Source organism: Falco naumanni, chromosome 13, assembly GCF_017639655.2.
Source record: "Falco naumanni isolate bFalNau1 chromosome 13, bFalNau1.pat, whole genome shotgun sequence".
Classification (NCBI taxonomy): Eukaryota; Metazoa; Chordata; class Aves; order Falconiformes; family Falconidae; genus Falco; species Falco naumanni.
In genome coordinates, this window is record NC_054066.1 from 4,959,955 (window position 1) to 4,980,959 (window position 21,005).

Below are 21,005 nucleotides of genomic sequence, written 5' to 3' on the forward strand. Positions count from 1 at the left end.
AAATTGGAAGTCATCCCTGAATTTAGTGGTGACAGCCAAGCCTTGTGTTCCGTTTGAGATCAGCACATCATAGTGTTTCGTTCAAGGCTGATGCTGTCCAGAGGACTGTTATTAGTTCTGTTCGTTTGTTCCTTTAAGTTAGTACACACCATCCCAGTGACGTGTCTGAATTCCAGTGTCACAAAACAATATGGAATGGATAGAAGTCACCGCTACGTGCCGTAAGTGTAGAAACTGATGAGCTGTGCAAATAGTCGGTCATCTATGGAAAAGTGACCATGAAATGTTGCTTAAAGTGGTCCCATGCTTGGCTGTGTGAGATTTTGCGCTGTCAGGTTGGTGGAGGAACATAAAATCAAAGTTTGTGCATGGTTCTCTCTGTCCCCCAGCTGGAGGATAATGTTCTGGAACACAGATACTGTGTGAATATGGTGCTCACAAAAAGAACTGGGAGTTTCTGTGTTAGCCTGGGTGGGAGGAGGAAGAAGTAAAAAAGCTTCCTAGTCCTTATGATTAAAATAATTTTATTCAGTATATTTTCCTGGAAATCTGCGTGCAAGCTGTGTCTTATTGGCTGTTAAGAATGTTCCACTTTGGAACAGGCAAAATACGTGCTCTAGAAAAAGAGTTTGAGTGCCATTTGAAATACCTCAGAGGTATTCCCCCCACCAAGGGGGAGGAGATCTAGAGGCTTTAGGGATTTGTTCCATCTGTAGCAGGGTCTAGCTGAGAATTCTCCTCCCTTGGCTCACCCTTCCAAGACCTGTCATTCAGCCCTGTTCCTGTGTTTTTTCAGCCTGGGAGCGGAAACTAAAATGGAAGGCTTGCTTATAAAGACTGCACTTCCACCAGTATCTTTTGGAAATGCCCCAATATCAGCAAACACTGATCTTATATTTATCCTTTGCTGTGGATACATTTTATCTGCATTTCTTTTTTTTGGCTCTGAGCACTACAGAGCATTTATGGACCAAGTACCTGCACCTCCTTCCCTAGAGTGCTAGAGACAAGTTGCCTGCCTAGCCTCTCCAGCTGCCTAAACTTGTGTCAGATTTGCACTACCATTGGGTTATCTCATGTTTTAAGTACACTAGAGACAGACCTCTCCTGGTCCTTTAGGTCTGGTGTTCCTTTTAAGCTGGTGAACAGTGATGTTTTAGTCCGTGTTCCTAAAAGAAAAATCAGACCTGGAGTGGGGCGTTCAGGGGCTGTTTCCTCTCCCAGCACTATGTTAGAAAGATTCTGGTGTGAAGATTTAGCTGCATACGTGGTTCTCCTTCTTTATTTGTTGGTCTGAGAGGTAATACTTTTGGCCACATGCCTAGGAGATGTGGGGCAGCTTATTCAGGGTGAGTTTTCCTCGCGTTCTCCATTAGTGTAAGCTCACAGTGTGTATGTTAGACCCTGTGGTAAAGCTGGACCAGTGAGTTTCTCTATTTCATCTGCTACAGTGAGAACTAACACAGAGTGGAAGCTATTGTAGATGTGTACTTGACCCATCTGACTTCTGACATTGAGGTACCTTCCGACTTTTCAGGGGCTGAACTTCTCTGAAACGTAACCACACAGGTTCCATACCTGTTTTGCCACCCTAAGAATCAGAAACACTTGAATTGGAATTATTAAATATATAAATGCTACACTTTTCAGCTGGATGAAAAACTGCTTGTCCCATGAATTGTCGGGAAATGAACCTCAAATTAGGGTCTCTGGGCCTTGGTGAGTCTAAGATGAGTCTGAGCTAACTGAAAGGTTGTTGTAGCTTGACTTCAATATTGGTGGTTTGCAGCTGGGTAAGAGCCTGAGTGGATCTTGTTCGTATTTGTCTGCAAGTCTGCTCAGGCACAGTGTGGTGGGTAATTGCAGATATCCTGCCCATTAACTGTAGCTGCTGGGAGCACTGGATTTTTTTAATGCACATGTGTTGGGGATATATGTCTTGAATGAACGCTGTGTGGACAGTGCATTACCTAGTCCAAGAAATAAATATTGCTGATTTATTTTATTTGCAAGAATTAATATCCTTGAGAGCACTCAAGAATGTGAGAGGTTAATGTAAACAGGACTATGAAAAATAAATACTCATTTTGAATGTCGTAAGGCAAGTATTAGAGATAGTGGGCCTTTCACAAGACACTAGGGTAGATTTTTAGATTTTCTAATATTCCTATATTCAAAATCCAGACCAAATATATTCATTTTATCTTAGACGTTTGCTCTTCTGTGAACACTAATACCACAACTGTGTTGTTCTGTCATCATGCATCATGTATCATTTGGACACAAAACAGGCTTCCAAATCCTCTTTCCTGCAAGGAAATTGACCTTCTCATTAGTTGAAAATAACACTATGATAGGTAATCAATATTTAGTTGAAATACCAGCATCTCATTTTAGGCATTACTCATCCTTATTTCTGGAAAGTGTTCAGACTAAAAGCAAAATGTTTAGACTCATCTGTGTATGGCAAATCTGCCCTTATATACACAGATCATGTGTATACAAGTGTTATTTTGAATGTACAAATTGCAGATTTGCATCTCTGAAGCTCGTTGTGTCAGTCTGACCTTCCACTCAAGACCCTGTATCAGAATGTAAAACAGTCCCCCTGGATGCTGACAGGTTTCCTGGCTGACAGGGACCTAGTTAGAATGACAGCTGGGACCTTTAAGAAACAATTTAATGGCGCTTTTTGTTTTGTTTTGTGTTTGGTTTTTTTTATGCTACTGTAGAGACTTAGTTGAAAAATCACTGGTTTTCTCCTTGCACTTTTAAAATAGTGTCAGATAAAAATTGATGCAAGTATTGATTAGCATTTAGAATTGTGAAGTCAATTCGGTTTTGGCATTTTAAAAGAAAATGCACCTTCATCAATCCATTTGCTGTAAAGTTGAAGGAAGAACCAAGCAACTATCTGAAAACGGGGCTTCAGCTTTTAATGGAAGTGTGACCTAATAGGCCCTGGCTCAGGTCAGATCTGCTTGATCTGTAATCACACTACAGGTTTTGTGAATATAAAAGCCTCTTTGTCCCTTATCTGTAATGAGGCTCTGTAAATTGCACATCACCATATATCTGTTTCCAGCCAAATTGGAGACCCTTCCTTACAACGTTGCTTACACTCTCTGAAGACTGGATTCCCTTTAGATTTATTAATCCCCTCTAGTTTTACACTTCTTGGCATTTTTTTCCCAAAATTTTAATAGAGGTACGAATAAATACTGCAGTTATTGCAGGAGGACTCAAAAGGAGTGTTTCTTCTATCCTGTCTGCAGAAACACAGGGTCAAGGTAGCTGCTGAAGTGTATTCCCTTTTACCCCACTGTGGTTCAGGTATCTATTCACAGCTCAGTCCTGAGAGCTACAAAATCAAATCTGTGTCCAGGTCTGCTTATGAGAAGTTAATCCGAGCAGGCTGTATGTTTAACAGCTGCAATTAAATGGTGTGGAATGCTTGAAACAAAACCACCTCAGCCTCCCTTAGCTTAGGGTTGCCGTATGTATATCAGGAATGCTATAGGCCATAGCATCAAAAAACTTTTTGCTCCTGCACGGACCATTTCTTTTCTTAACGAGCATAGCAGAGTAAAAGTATATGTAGACTCGAGTCTTACTCTGGTACCAGTGAGGAAAACTTTGGCAGATAGAAACCCAGACCCTCCAATCACTGGTACTTGTATAGGTGGCTCTTCTCTCACGGTAATTATGGTTACTGTGGTTCTTGTGATATTCAGGGTTACATCCTCAACCTGTCTAGTGGCCAGATTGGACCTCAGTATAACACAAAAGCAGAAGAATCCAGGCCTTAATGTGACATATGCTTAAGATGTGGCAAATCAAAACTGTAAAGTATGCTTTGCTTTTGTTCTGGCAATGTCAGTAGTAAGCAGAGGAAGAGAAGAAAGTAATGGTCATGTGTTTTTTCTCAAGAAAAATGCTAAGGTCAGGTTAAAAATAAGTGTTCAAGAATAATCTGTATTGGAATAGTTAAGTATCAAATAGTTCTACAGGTTAGTGATGTGAATTTCCTTGGCAGAACTGAGAGCAGCTCTTCCAGAATGGGTGTCTTGCCCTGGCAGAGCAAGCCCAGCTGGGCACTGGTGGAGACTAAACGGAGGATCAATCTGTAGGCATGTCTTATGCCCACTCTGATCAAATATAAAATTACCTAACCGATAAATGTAAAATTACTTTAGAATAAGGATCAATATATGTATCTTAAGCTTAGTGTTAGTTAAAAGTTGGTTTTTTTCGTTATCATTCACCTTTAATTCTCTACATGCAGTGAAAGGTACCTAAGCATGTGGGAAAAATACCTAGCTGAGTATTTCATTCAGATGATAAACCATAAACTGTACATAAGGGCTACGGCATCTGCTAAGGATAGATTTCCTTCAAATGCTGTGAGAATTGATCACAGTAAAGAAGAAATTATGCTTCGTTTTGTTTGCTCTTCTGACACAGAATTTCAAGCAGTTTGACGGGATAAGAAACCCTAAACAGGCGCACACACACCTAAGGAGCTACAGACTGCATTTTTGTTCCTCACTAGTGGTTTTATGTGGTTTATAATGGAGTTTGGACGCTTTATTTTCAGGCATGTCTTTTTGTACTATGTGATAGCGTCAGTGTTTGAGCGAGTGATACCTGGTTACCTGATGCAGTCATGGTTCGGATGCATTGCTTTTTGTATTCTGCAGTTGTTTCAGGCAAGAGAAGCGTGCATTATTGTAAAACGGCTTTCCGGGAATCACTGCTTTTGTTTGTTCATCCACCAGTGGAAGCCTGTGATAAGGCTGAGTTTATACAACAGTAATACAGGATTTATGACACACAATAAAAAGAATGCCTTATTAAGGCCAATAGCAGCAGAACTAGTGATTAATATTCTCAAAACAATTTTGAGTTTTGAAGTGTAGATGACTACCAAAGTAACACAAAGATTGAAAACAACCCTTTAAAAGTTTGAGGCTTAGCATAACTTAAGATGTAGCTTTTATCTGAATAAAGTTGGAAATTACACAAATTTAAATTCTGCAAGATGGTGATGATTTTTCCAAACCTCTCTTAAAATTAAGTAAAAAAACAAGAAAAATCACTTGCCTGTCTGTTCAATGCTTCATTGCTCTTACACGTGATGAACATGCAGCTGCTTTGTGGGAAATGCTGGTATTACTGTAACAGATTTGATCGGTGACTTGGCTAAACTAGTCTCTCCAATCAGGAATCACGGTCTAGATATCCTGACTTCACTAGAATGCCAATACACAGGTAAACCAGCATGTGGGTTTTTTTTTGAGAGGAATCATTTCCAGTGAGCATTGCTGCAGCTTTGCTCTTCCAAATGAGGCTGAGGCACACTGCACCACGGGAGGGCTCCTACCACCACTGGCGGGTTTTGCTCCCCATCTGTTTCTTCAAAGTGTCTCAGCTTTACCTGCATTTCAGCCTAAGGTGGTAATACCATTTTATTCTTCTGTTAGAAGTCTTTTTGACTGTTACACTATTGCTGCTTGTTTCATTTAAATTGGAGAATTTATTTTAAGGAAGCTATTGCAAACAAACCGGTCCTACCAACAACTTGTACTTAGTTCCTGTTTTTTAGCCCAAAATTTCTCCGGCCGGGGAGGCTGTTAATGTATGTAGATACTCTTCTAAGAGGCAATATTTTCCTCCAAATGCTACTAAAGTGATTTGGTCCTGTCATCTTTGATCTCCATACTCCATTGTCCCCCTTTGTATATGTCTTTGGCAGTTAAATAGTTGTTTAATTGTTGGGAGGTGGGGTTTTTTTGGTGGGGGGATGATCATATTCTGTTATTTTCTGGGAGTTATTTATCTTTCAGACATGGTTATCTGTTTAACTGAATTTCAGATGTGAAAAGAAATCTGAAAAGAAAGTCTCCATCTATAGGGCGATTTTGGCTACATAGATTTTTTTTTTTTAAATAGTTCAACTTTCAATGACTCATTAATGATTATGAAATATCTGCTCATCAGTGATCAATTATGCCTGTGTATTTTTATTCTTAAATGAAAGTAGATACTGTAAGAGTGTGCTGCTGCTTTCAAATTTATCATAGGTGGCCTTTTGTTTTTACATTAAACTTGCTCAATTAGTCTATTAGCAACTTTATAGAGCAGAGAAATATGCACATTTTTCTCCATGCCCAGAAGAGCAAAGGAAGCATAATATAAAGCATTAATCTACATTGGTGATGGATGATGTTGCTTCTTGTGGTGTCTTATTCTCACCATTTGAGTGCGGATTTTGCAGAAACTGAATATGACCCCTGTTTCACCAGAAATAAATATTAAGCTTATCTCTTTCTTTTGAACATATTTTTCTGGTTGTGGGGAGAGGGAGAATGCTGAAGCTGCCTTATAAACCTAACTGAAAGCTTCTTAACATAGTGTAGGTATCATATTAAAAAAATTAAGTACAAATTTATGTGTTATAAAGGTGTTGCATGTTGTGCTAGGTTGAATAAAATGGATTTTTTCCTAATCTGTCTCATAAGTGTTAACTGAGTAATGTAATAACTTTACTCTCAGGAAATCTTGACTATTGGGTATAAAAATACTTATTTACAGTATTCTGATCATTACTAGACAACTGTTTCATATGCATTCATAATGGAAAGTGATTCATCAATAATTCAGGAATCATGCTTAGTTGGTATGGTGAGTGCAAGGACAGGTATGGAAAGAATATTATTAGAGGGGGCCAATAAAAGAGTAAGAAAATCCTGGAATATGAGTATAATCACCTGTATTCTAAAAAGCAGCCAGCACTCAATTTGATATGCAGTGGATGTCACCTTTGGAAATGAAACACTGGAAGCTTCCTTAGCAATGAATATAAAAATGTGAAGATCAGTTATGCAGAAAAAGGAAATTAAAACCTAACTTTTATACATAGGTGTGATTAAAACTGTAGAATAGTTTTTAATCCTTTTGGGACAGGTATCCTGATGTGTCACTTATTGACGATAGACTTTGCCCTTAGGATTCTCTCCAGGCCTCAAGGAATTATAGTACATACAGTAAATTATTTTATGTTGAAACTTACAGACAAGCGGCATGAAGACTGGCCCTCTTGGGATCAGTGCGGCTGGGGATGGGGTGGAGAAGAAAAGAATGGCTTTCATTTGCAGCTAACATTGTAGTGCTATAAAGGGCTGTATGTATATCACACCGGAATAGATTTTCAAAGGATTTGCAATGAGGTATAGTGCAGCAACGAGAAGCTACAATACAAGCACAATAGAGTACTTCATCTTATAGCTTCAGGTGTGACCAATAGAAGATATTCCCAGCACTTGGATGCTGGCTGCATGGCAAGTAATGCTAGGCACAGAACTGATCTGAAGGTTGCTCTAGTCAAACCACTAGATGAGCTTTAAATGGTAGAATAGCTGATGTTTGGGTGCCACAAGCATTTCCCACATTCTGTAATCTCATGCCCTACAGCAAGTCATTTCTGAGGAGGGCTGATTGAAGTTGCAACCACTTTTAATTTCTAAAATGTTTCATATGGATATCCTTTCTTCTGCACCAAGGCATTGGAGGAGTAAAGGAGTCCTATGCTTATCAGCTGCCTTTGTGGAGCTCCAGATTGAACTATAGTACAGAACCGTGCCTTGTTACTGAACATTAAAGGTGTTCTTAGATGCATCTACATAGGTGTCCTCCTCTTTAGAACAGTTGTGTTTTTACATGGAGGACAAATGGTATTTAATAAGGTCGGAGACTGACTGTTTCCTCTTTTGGCAGTAGTGGTAAAGGGAGTCGGATCTCTGCTAACAAAGCTTGAAGCTTGTAACCCAGTATTACATGTAAGTACATAGGATGGTCAAGCATTCATTTCGGTACTTGTATTCATAAGAAGATGGAAGGGGAGAGCTGTCTGACTCATATGTCAGGCATACTAGAAGTGGGAGGCAGGAAAAAACCATTACAGCACAGCTATTGCACTGAAACTGTTTTCTGACGGGGATTGTTAACATCACAGGGATTAGGTAGTTGGCTATTTTTAGATGCCTATAACTTTTAGAGGCAATTTGAAGCAGTAGATATCACCTAGGGCATGTTTTTGTGCTTCCAGAACAGCACCTTGAGAGAAGCAGGACTTTTCTCAGTTTGGAATCCTTAATTTCTTTCAGGACAGAGACTGCATAAATTCAGACTTGCACGTTATGACCTCTCTGTCAAACAGCTTGTGAAACACTCTCTGAGAAGGAGAGCCAGCTGGGCACTTCGTTGAGTGGTAAGAAGGGAAGAATTGGCATCGACTGTAGCAGCAGCAGCAAGGAAGCACATTCACAGATGCTCATTTACTTTCTCTCTCCTGCAGGGCTGACATGAAAAGAAATAAAGGTTAGAACCAACAGAGGAATACATATTTTTAATTAAAACAAAGATGCAGGGTGTGTCAGGAGATATTTTTAATTTAAAATTAGAGGAGGGGAGGAACAAGTTAGTTGATCAACCTTGGCTTCCCAATGCTGCTCTGATCTTCTAAAACAATGATTGAAATTGGGTTAAATAGCTCATAGCAGGACCTGGACCCCTCCTCAGATGCTGTCATTCTCAGATGTGTAAACATGTGGTAGTTGTAGACAAGAGAAATTCGGATAATAGAATTGCCTCAGATACTCTGTGCTGCTCCCTGAGCAATGTAAGGCAAACAAATCACTGAAACAGCACTCCTCAGGTTTTATGTTGTCATGAATGGGAGAAGAGTTTGGTCCCTGCTGTATGGTAAGAAATATCACTTCAGTGACGACTGCATTTGCTGCATTTGTAGTGTTTGTTGGCACTGCACATTCCACCTAGCTGTGAGCAGACAAACTGGCTTGCACAGCTCATCCTTGAATTTGTGTCCCTCTTACCTGCGATACTGAGTCATTTGCAAATAAATCAGGGCCTGACTAACACACTCAAGTTGAGATTAAGGTCTCCTAAGTGCTCCTTTTAATTTTGTCCATACCTGCTTTTTTTGGACTGATTTGAGTTATCAAAGCAGCACAGCACAAACTAATTGAATTGTATCAGGAAAACCTCCATTTCGATATCAACTGGTCGTGTGCTGTAGCAGTCCAGCATTAAGAAAATTGATCTGGCTTTGATCGCTATGTGACTTGGTCAGACTTGCTTGTTCAAGCACCAAAATGAATCTGGCTTGACTGTCAGATGTTAGGTGGAGTTCACTTTTAGCAAACACAGCTTATTAGTTGTGAGATAAGCAAACTTGATAACGAAGCTGTAGAGAAAGGCTGAATAAGGAAACCGCTAGAGCTCTTATTACAGTTTTGCTGATGTGGATACTGTTCAAATTAGATCACTTAAGCTAGAAACTTATTGTGTTCTTTTCCTTAGACTCTTAAGTCTGTAATCTGACATGGAATTTAAAAACTTGTCATCCAGGAGTTCTAGCAGAGTGGAGACATGAATCCAGATCCTGCAAGCCTTGATTTGGTTGTGTCATAAGCAACAGAGGCCCCTTTACCAGAACATGCGTTTCCAGAAGTGTAAGTAAGGCTTTGCTTTGCCTGAGTATCTGTGGGAACAGCACAAAGCCAAAGGTCACAAATTTTTAGAATGTTAAAGGGCAAGAGATATACTCTTTCACAGAACATCACTGAAAATTCATCATCCCATTTGCTGAAGGTCCTTTGAAAAGAATAGCTAGATAATTAGATTTTATTTTCTAATATTTTATATTTTCATCCTTTTTTTTTCCCCCGAAGTCCCTTTAAAAAAAAACAAACAAACCATACAAAAGCCCACAACAACAAAAAGCCACTAAATTGAAAATAGTGGAAAGTAATTGCAGGAATTACAGATTTGTTTTTCTGAAGATTAGTTGCTTTATAACATCCCCAGCAGAACTTTAGAATTAAATACTCTTGAACAGCACTTGGCACTTGTTATATTAATGATAATTGATTCTCAAACACACACAAATCTATACTATGGTGCAAGCTCTGTAACATCCCAAAATGCTTTGCTTGAATTGCAATACCTGAAGTATTCCAGGGTTTAAATCAAAATGTAATTATTTTGTTCCTCATAAATCAGCATCCCTGAAGATAATACCAGCTTGCATAAGAACCCAATGGCTGTGCAGCCATTCGTCTTCTGAAGAGCCAGGGTGTTTTTCATATTTGTATAAGAAGTAAGTGACTCCTCGGACTTGGAGACTACTAGTGTTGTGGCAGAGCGGTGGTGTACTTTCAATGCAGTGGAAGTGCATACCCTAGCAGTTGGACAGACCTCTGACGTGTACAACAGCTGATTCTACAAGATAAAGCACTTCATCTCTCTGCAGATGTAACCATCTTCCTCCTTCACCTGTAAAACATGAAAAGACGTTTTCTATTTATGCTGTGAGAGCACGGCTATGAAATGCCCGGATACTGCACTGAGAGCCTGAGCATTTATATATATTTATATATATAAAATACAATATTTTGGGGTTGCCATTCTTGTGCTCAATGTACACTGTGCAGTTCTCCCAGCGTTGGTAGGGTTTAGTTCTGGTTTTGTTGCACAGTGTTGGCATATACTGGAAGTAAGGAATTTGGGGTTTTAAGGCATTTCAATATATTGGATAAAATTATCTCTGTACTTTTGGTCATTGACACCATAGTAGCATACAGATTTCAAAAACCTCATCTGTTGGCTAAAGCAAAGAGTTTATTCTAAACCTTTTGACGGTTTTTTTTTGGTGGTGTGACGGTGACTTCAGTGAGTTGTCATGGACAATCAAAACTGAGCTTAACTCTGTGTGTGAATGTTCTTTTAAATTGCAGTACAAGGTTGCCTAGGATGCACATACATTAATCATGTGCCATACCAGAAATATCAAAAGCCTATTTTATTTTTTTAAGGTAATAGATTCTTGAGACAGACCACACGATGGTTGTTCTAAAGCTTCATGCTTTGAAATGTGTTCCGTGTCATAATTAGCTTTGTGCATGCCCACGTAGCATATGCTTTTAATTAGTGGAATCCATATGGATTTTTACATACACTGAAGCTAACACAAGACACATGGACTTGAGGAGGGTGAATTTTTAGGCTTGGGTTGCAGGAAAGGCTAAGCCCAAAGGTACAACAAATCAAGTCTTGTTTAACATGATTACCATGTGACCTGGCTTTGGCTAATAATTGTGGGTTTAAGCAAACATGAAATGCAGTTTTTTAGTCTGAATGGAAACCAGTGACGGTAACATGAGAATTCTTGTGCAGTGAGGTAACTGGGAATGACTCTGCAGCTCCTTTCCTACACTCCTGCTTCTTTCCTAAGATTATCATAAATTTTTTTTTTTAAAAAAAAAAAGCAGGCTCTAAGCATCTCTCTGAGAAGCACATGCATCTGCAGAAGTTACTATTGCCATGATACTCTCTGGCTGAACCATGTCTCTTCACGGTTGTGGGCTTGGAATTGTGTTCTGGCCCTGGCAAAACCAGTGGGTTCTGTGAGCTTGGAATTTGCACTGTAATTCCTGGAGCATCTGATGCTCTGCAGTGAAACTAGCGCTAGAAGCATATAAATCTTATAAAAATGCAGTTATTGCCAGCACAGCACAAGACGATCTTCAGTGGATCAAGTTGCATCTGGGTGTGCTTGTGGACTGAAAAAAAAAATTCTCTATGGAAATAACTTTCATCAGGCTTGAACTTCAAATTCGCATATATGATTCTGGCTTCAAATTAAACAGGGAGGAGGATGTAAGTGAAAAGCTGGTGCTGTAATCGCTTTGCTCTGTCTCAGGCCCTGCATCCATGCCATCAGTCTTGTGTGGCTTCCTAGTTTTTCATTCCTCCCTCTCCTCTGACTGTGGAGCGGCTCCTGATTACAGAGCAGGTGGCCCCGAAGGCTGCTAATGTTACTTCCGAAGCTGCAGTCCCTTCTTTCACAGACCACATCCTTCGGTTAAACTAAGACTTTTGCCATCTGCTTGTAAGTAGCTGGAACGTACTGCTTTCTGTAGCCTTTGCTATTTAGTAGTGAGGCCCTGACAGAAATGCACCAGTGCTGGTGACGTTTAGTCAGGTCCTGCCTGAGATGAGACACAACCGCTGTCAGCTCAGCCATCTGCTTAACAGGTTTGGTGGGAAATAACTGCATCTGCAAGGGAGCGTTATCAAGGGTGCAAAGAGCAATGCTTGCGAGAGTTGAAGCGTGCTTTCTACCTTCATCTGGTTGCCTCTTCTGCCTAAAAATGTTATCCCCGTTCAAAGGACTGCCTGCCTTGCTTCATTTAAGCCTTTCTGTAAGATGCCTGGTCCTATGCTTTATTTATTGCATGCTATTCACACCTTGTTCTGATCAGAGAAGTATTGATTTCCTTATGGGCTTTTCTGTGTACTCATCATTTTGAGATGTTTCACAAATGCTAATTGATCCTCAGCTTGCCCATTAGGTGACAGGTTGGTGGGTATTCTCCTTCTCCAGATGAAGAGCTGAGACTCAGATTAAGCCAAAAAAAAAAAAAAAAAAAAAAAAAAAAAGAGGCTGCTCATTTCTATTTGCCTAATTTGATGTGACACTGCCCTGGCTTCTCACAGCACTCCAGATCATGTAACAATTCCGACGCTGACAGCCTGCAGTTCTGTGACCCCAGCTGCAGCTGTGAGCACTTAAGACTCTTGCCTTGCAGACCCTGGGGTCTTAGAATACCCCAAAATGAGCAATGTGATTAGTGGCCCCTGTGGGAAATTTGGTTAAAACTATGCATTTGGTCTGTAGGAACTCATACAGAGTGGCAATAATAATTGGTGTTCTCTGGGAGCAGAGGGTCTGCCTTAACCATGGGAAAGTCCTTTCTTTCCTTGCTCCCCACTCTTTGCATCTCTGGTTAACCCCTCATGTCTCATGGCCAAGTCTCCTGCCACATGGAATGGACCTGTTCCGTACATCCACAGCCTTCCCCCTCCCACTTCTACCAACCACGTTTCTTTCCCAAAGTTCCTTATTAATGTAATTAACTTGAACTCAGAGCAATTGTCCTGATTATTAGAATTTGATGCTAGGTTTCTACAAAGCAATGCATTCTGTCTGTACTTTTAGAGGTGAGGTAATGACATTAAAGCTTAAAATGTAAATCCATGTACTGGGCCTTGGGTACGGATGGGAATACAGATCTGGTTTCCTGAATCCAAGTCGAGTGTTGTCTACATTGTGTGTATCCTTGCTGCCACCCAGAATTATTGCAATGCAAAACTAATCCAGCATCGACTACTGCTGAAATATGCTGCAAATCTATACAAAGTACCTAATTTCAGGAGCGAGGTAGTTATTATCCATGTGCTGTTTTTTTGTTGGTTTGGTTTTTTCCTCCTTACTTTAAACAGGTAATAAAAATGAAGACATATATAAAGTATTCCCTATAAGAAGGGAGCCAGTACAGCCCATAAAACAAAAAAACCCCTTCATTCAGACTAGCTGTTTTTGCAGACAGCAGCTGTGCTCACCCCTTGTAGTGGTTTCGGGGATATTGTTGAGAAGCATAGAAAGGTGCTGCACGTCTTTGTTTAAAAATGTTGCCCCCCCATCCCCCGACTATTTAACTTGTCCAAAGGAGCAGGTTTGTTGGTCTCACCCCCCACCCACCCACCAGCCAGCCATTTGTGCTCATCATGAAAGGACTGTGCATTTTGCTGCAAATGGCTGCACTGGAAATGGCAGGGGTTGCTGCAGATAAGGATTAAGGTGCATTGGTGGCAGGAGGGCAGTGTGAAGAGGCTTGCTGCTTCCCTTGCTTGTTATAACTAGCTTTTGCTAAAGGCTGTTTGTTCTTGTATTTCTAGAGCATTTACTTCAAGATTAATTGAGACACATCATCTGAGACTTAGATTTATTCTGCCTGTTTAGGTGAAAACAAAACTTTTCTTGGATTCTCTTTTCCTCCTAACTAGCAAGCCTCGGGTCTGGCATCTTTTGATATGAATAAAGGGCAAATAAAGAAGCCTTTATTTAGCAACTGCAGTTTGGAGAATTTCTGACATTAAAAATGGGTAGTTGTTACCAATGGAGGCTGCTTTTTTGCTTTCTGAAAAAATTAACCATGCTCTGGATGTGTGTTACAGTAGGAAAGAAGTCAACTCTACTGGTAACTTTTAATTGCTACGACATAGCATAATGCCCCTTCCTTTTGCTTCCTTACATGTGCTTTCTTCAGCCATGCAGCAATTGAGGACAGGAGAGTATGTTATAGGAAAGAAAAAAAAAAAAGAAAAAAAAAAGATTTTTTTGTGCAGCCTGTCATTTATCTGGTATTTTGGGATAAGAATATTGGCATCTTTATTTGGGAGAATGATAAATTGGCTATCTGCTAAAAGACCGGGGGCCAACGTTGCACACTTGTAGCTGTGGAAGCAGAAATCTGTTACTTCTGGCCAGGCACGACCTACAGCAGGGTAGGAGTCCTGGGGTCTGTGGGGTCCGTGGGACAGGCGAGTGTCTCTCCCAGGGGAGCGTGGCCTGGGTGACAGGAGGAGACAGGAGGGTGCAGCACTGCCAGGCTGCTCGTGGGGGCTGAGCTGTGGCACTGCAATGCACGGGGGGCAGCTGGGGCAGGTGATCCTGTTTTCATTTGGGTTTTTGTAAGAGTTTGGTGGAAGCAAATATCTTTGTCTCTAGGACAGTACGTGAATTCTTCCCACCTTTGTGGGGCACTGGCTGATGCTGTCCGTGTAACTGCAGCAAAACCCTTTGCTCTGAGAGACCTGTCAAATTTTTCAAAGCACATTTCATATTGAAACCTTGCCCTCACCAAAGAGGCACTAGTGGTGGGTGGGAGCCAGTCTGGTTACAGCACAGAGCTGATATTATTCAGACATGAGGCTCTGGGGGAAGAAAAACATTTCCTTGCTACGACTGTACAATTCTGCATCTAGCGGTAGGTACCTGATGGGAGCTCTTTGTGCTGCTTCAGTATACATAGCTTGGGTCCTTAGAGCATCCGCAGCGTATCGAGTTCCTCAACATTATATTGAAGAATCCCAATGTTTTCCCACAGCATCATACTCTGGTTTGTGTTTAGTTTTCCCATAATGTTGTCTGCCCTTCCATGTAAATATCAAGAAAGAGGGTGGGAAAAGGTTGGGATTTTCCAGATGGGTTATTAGAGGGGAGCTTAAAATGCTGTAGGAAGTGATATTCTCTTGAAGCCACAAGGGAAGGTTAAGCACGAGGTCACTGTGAGCTCTCTAGCACTCAGTACATAAAATGGTGTGACACAACTGTGCGTAAGCTTTGCCACTGAAGCTAATTGCCCCAGGCCAGCCCGGCGCTGGGGACCGGGCGGGCTGTGCCTGCACTGACACAGCGTGTGTGCATCGGCTGTGGCAGCGCTGAGCTCCGTGCTCAGCCTGCCCTGGCATTTGAGGCCAGTTTGTGCCAACTGGGACACCTGGCTGTGTTCCTCTGCCCCCCCACCATTATTACTCCATTTATTGATATACTTATCTTTATTAGGTGCAGTGTTTTAAAATTTAATTACATTAACTGCAGCATTACAGCACATGGGGTTCTTGAAGTTGTTCTTTTTTTGTTCTTTTTTTTTTCCCATGAGAACAGTTTGTGTAAGAAGCTTTGAGATGCCTTTGCAGAAGATATATCATATTAGGATTGGATGAGGAACTGCTTTTTCTTTTCTCTTGCTTTCCAGGCACTTTGCAGCCTTTTTTCTCCCCATATAATTCAGCCCCAGGCACAGCATGTGAGCAGTTTTCATCTGTAGACTTGTTAGCTTTGCTTCTCCAGCTTTCAATCTTTGCTGTTTTTTCCTATGACCTGCTGCTTGTTTGACAGCTTTGGGTCAATGTTTTAAGGGTGGTTCCAGTCACCTGGACTGCACAAGTTCATAAGAGAACAGCTGTTTTGAGTGTGTTTTCTTGTTGTTCCCAGGCTGGTGAATTGCCGCTGCTGCCAGCTTATAGCCCTTCTGGGTGTGAGATGTATGTTGTGCCCAACCTTTGGATATAACAGTGACAGAAAGAGTAAGATCATTTCCCACAGTATTGAGAATCATGGATTTGATTCTGATAACTTTTCTTTTTCAAAAATTAAAAATTGGATGAAACTAAAGGCTTACAGGGTTTATTTCAATTTCTGTCCTGCTGTAAGGACAAAGTGGGGAAGGAGAACATGGAAAGAGCTTTAAGAGGGAAAAGGAAACCTTTTCACCTTGTAGTCTTTTTCAGCTGTCCTTGTATTTCCAATGCATCCGGTAAGCTGCTTTTTTTAGAGGATGCTTTTTCTGAAGCTTAGGAAGAAAAACTTACCCCATCCTTTCTATTGAGGCGATCTCCCAGGGTGGAACTACTCTTTGAGAGCACTGTCCTTCCGTTAAGAGCCAGTAGTGACATGCAGAACAGGGCTGTAAGCAAACTTAGTTCCCTTTACTCCTTCTCCCCAGGAGGCAATACTTCAGCTGTCAGCGCAGGAAGATAGCTGCCATATTGCATTCTCTTCATTTTGTCACTCAGGACATTGTAACTTTAGCAATCTAAACTTAGATTTTTAGCCTTGGTTCCCAGCAAGAAGAGGGGGCATGTTTAAAAGCGGATTTACGCTCTCCTAAAACAGATAAACAGATGTTTGGATGAGGTAAAATCACCCTCAGGAAAAAGCTTTTCTTTCCCCACTGACTGTAGAGAAAGCAGTAGACAGACTAGCTTTGACCATCTTCCAAAAAGCTATGTTTCGCCTAATTTCGGATACTTTTCTCACATTTAGTAACCTTCTAGGTTGTTGTCGATGCATCCAGGAGTCCCTCTGAAGCAACGCTGGTGATATTCATTTGCACCTCAGGTTACAGGATGAGAGGAAGACGAAATACCTTTTCATGATACTCTCGAGATGAGGTTTCTTCCTGGTTCTGTACTCCAGTAAAAAGTACCACTGCTGGTTTCATTGTGTGTCTCCTCCACCCAAAGCTCAACACACGCATTTCTGAGTTAACAGTGGTTTTTTCAACTTCACTTTTAGATAAGTAAGAAACAAACAGAGAATTTCAAAGTGGAAAAAAAAACCACCAAAAAAAAAAGGATTTAGGCAAGCTTTTCTCCCTGTTCTCTCATGTACTTTGCAAAACTTCTCTAGCTTCGGAAAAGTTAGGGACAAAAGAAAAATGAAATGCCACCTTCTGCCACTAACTTATTGAAGTTGGCAAAGCTTTGAAAATGGAAAAGGTGAGGCAGGAGGAGGAGAACGGTAAGGAGGACATGAAAGAAATAGTTTCTGCCAAATTTTCATTGCACTGAGATGAAGAAGGAGAAAATGCAGGAGGAAAAATGTTTAAAAAACAAGTGGAAATGTCATTCCTCTCTCCTCTCCTCTTTCTGAAGTGGTCTTGCAAAAAAGCTCATATTAGAAGAAAAATTTGATAAAATAGTTTTATCTTTTTTTACCTACTTGTGACTGCTGTCATGTTAACAGAATAACAGGGCAGCAGTTGTATTTGTATGCTGCTGCAGATAAGACGTATGTATTTTTAATGATTTTGGCATGTTCCTCTACTACATCTCGGGTCATGTTACTGTTGTATTTGGAACACAATGACTTAGCAAAACAAAGAAGTCGTCCATCCTTTTATGTGTCTCAGTGGGGAATGCTGCCATACTCAATATTCTTTTTTATCTCTTTTACGAGTTTTTCTGTGTGTTGGATACCTTGGCAAACACTGTCCTTTTCTGGAGGGAACTAAAAGCATCAACAATTCAACTAAAGTAATTTCTATTTCAGTCTAACTGCCATACTGGGCAGAAATAACTTGAATAATTGGGTGAATCATAATGCTGGCACTGCAGCTGTCTAGATGAATTCAGTTGCGATAACATTCAGCCAGCTAGTTCGAAACATGCCCCTGGAATTGGCAACTAAATTCACAGAGATTTGTGCGTAGAGCAGTGTAGTTCAAGGGTGAAGTTCAAAGTTTTCATCCTGGTTTTAGGGTAGCAGTGCTGGACTTCCACTTTCCCAAGCACAAGTTTGGAATTTGCAACTTGTAGAGACTGGATGGACCACTGTGTCTCACTGTTGTCCTCTCTTGTCCAGTCCAGCTATCTTTGCTCCCTGCTCCACTGTCTTTCCTGAAAGACTGCAAAAACCACAAGATGCTTTTTGTATTAGGGCACCTTTCAAAAATCAAGTATTTAATTTACTTGGGATCATAGTAAAAAGAAAGGGTAAAATAATGCACAGAACCAGACACTATTTTGTATAGACACCTCTTCCCTGTCTGTTAAAGTGAGGTTTCCCTGGCCCACATACCATCTAGAATTTTGCCTGTAAGATGTACTGCATACAACATTTCCCCTTCTAAGAGTCCAGTCTTGGGGGGTGTGTATTAATGCATCTCTTTTATTAAGTCCCAGGCTGAAGTGTATCCACTTTTCTTTTTGAGTTCCCAAGCACAGAATTTTGCATTTTTCAGATCAAAGATTATATTCATTCAGTAGCTAAAACATAAGAACAATTATTATACTTGCATTTGCCATCTTGTTTCAGTTTTGATAGAACAATGGTAAACAACAAGATCTGAAAATTAAGTATAGGGCCGATGTTTTTCACAATAACGAGACTCTAACTCAACATGCTAATTTTAATGGGTTATCCTGAATAACTTAAAGTCATTACTTATATCTAGAGACATGTATCTGTCTAAGTTCAGGTTTTTTAGTGTAAACTGAGGTGGATTTTTGAAAAATTTTGGCCAGTGAGAACAAGATCCAGTTGTAATCCAAGACAACTAAAATTTTAAATGTGTATGTTGCATCTACTGCATGAATCACTCTGGAAAACAGTGTGATGCTATCGATAATCAGTTGTATTACTGTCATCTTTGTGTTCTCTGAATTTTTTATTAATTTACTTTTCTCCACAGTCAGAATAAAAATGCATTAATTTAACAAGCAAAATCCTAAATAGCACGTTCTTCCAGGGTGGTGGGTAGAGTGTGCTAGTTCTATAATGATCTACTGCAATTGAGGATTACTGTTCAATTGTTTTTCTTCTAAAGAGGACAAAAATATCAGCAATGACAATTTTTATTCTCTTTGAATGAGTTCTGCTTGGAACGTGACTCATCATTGAAACAGAAGGAGCTTCTCAATTCAGAGTCCCTAAACAGTGTCACAGGAGATACAGAACAAGAATGTTTTTGAAATCTTGAAATTTTTTCCCAAAAGAGCTGTTTTTTTTCTTGGAAGTTTGTAAGCATGAAAGGGAAGAATGAGCTTTGTATCTGATAAACCCTGTTTTGTGATAATGATATTGTGGCAAAGCAGTACCTCTGCTATAGGAAATAATTTTGTTGATAATCTGCCTCTAGACCAAGTGTCATCATGCTTTTGCTGAAAACACCACTCTTTGCAAATATTCATCAAGCATTTGTACCAAGCAAACCCCAAACCTTTACCAAGTGTTGTGAGAATAAGCACACTTAAGTGAATTTCTATTTTCTTTGAACAGTACAAGCAACTACCCCGATTCTTCTTGACATCTACTTGTACTCATATTGATTTGATTTTATAAGCCTTCCCTATAATTAGAAATTCTTTCTGTGCACAGAGGAAGTAACCATATGCAGATTGTAATCCTTTAGTGTATGCTGTGTCTGGCAAAACTCTTGGAAGATTTTCTGAAGTGTGTTTCTAAAGCATTAGAGAACTGTCCTTTCCAGAGAGTATTTCAAACATTTCTGGGTCTGGGGAGCTTAGACTTAAATTGCTTTTTCACTTCATTTTATTGAGTAAAGGTTCTGTGCCCTTCTGTCTTCGGGGACTATAGCCATATTTCTAGTAGACAGATAATTGTAGGTGCTATTTATGTCAGGTTGTAGTCAGTGGCTATCTCCCAGGAGGTTTTGCTGAAGTGATGTTATCCCTCACACAAAAACTTCAGCAGTTCCCTGGCTAGCTTGTCTTCAGGATTAAGAGAGGCTTGACCCTTGTTAGGGGCTGGTGTGAAAGGATAGCTGGTAGTCTTTGGCATCACGCTTTGTGATGATTTAGAAGTATCTGGCAAGAATATCACAATGTTTATACTTCTGTCTCAAACTTGAGGAGAAGGGATTAAGTCAGTCAAAAAAAATGCCGTATGTTCAAACTCAGCCCTAAAAGGCTGGTCCTATTTTATGAGTAAATTTAAGCCTTTGTACAGTGGAGTAGCTTATTTGTCAAAGCCATTGGACTGTCATGTTGGAGATCTTGGTTATTTTCTCTGCTAGATTGCAAGGTTTTAAAATGATGTTGAGGGAGACCACCTCTATTTCCCCCATGAAACAGGAGCAATACTTGTTTTCTGTCATTGCCTGCTGGTTTCAAGACAAGTTTTTCAGAAATATGGTTTGTCATCTATTCCTGTACTTACTACCATGTCAATGGCAGGTTTCTCTTTAATAAGTGATAGGGGAGATAGGTCAGTGCTAAATGCTCTCAAATAAACCCCAGAATGGTACAGGAAGGAGAGAAATTCCTATGCTTACAAACATTTAGAGCTTAATAAAATGGGTCCCTGATTTTGGTTGTGCACTGAAAAAAGCTTCTTTATAATGCCACAGAGCTAGTAAAGAAGCATCTTGGTTCATGGACAAATTTCGTACATCTTAATGATACTTTCCTTTAAAGGATTGCTGTAGAGACTTAGGAAGTAGGAAACGGATCATTGCTGAAAGCTTTCCTTGTGCACCAGAAATTGGTGCTGTCACATTCAGCTGTGTTGAAATTCTTTCCAAACAATTTGGGCATCTTAAAGAGAAAATAAAAATAAAGATCACATTATCCACCTGTGTTTTAATCTTTCTTCCCCTTCATGCATTTAACTTATTTTTAAAAATGAGTTATGTATTTAGGCAAATTCCTTTTTCCCTTCGTAAGCAACTGGATGGCTCTTTTTGCTACTGATTCATGGTTTCATTATTGAAATGGCAGCCTAATCACAGGACTGAGAGCCAACTGTTTGGTGTTGCAAAATGAAATGTTCAGCT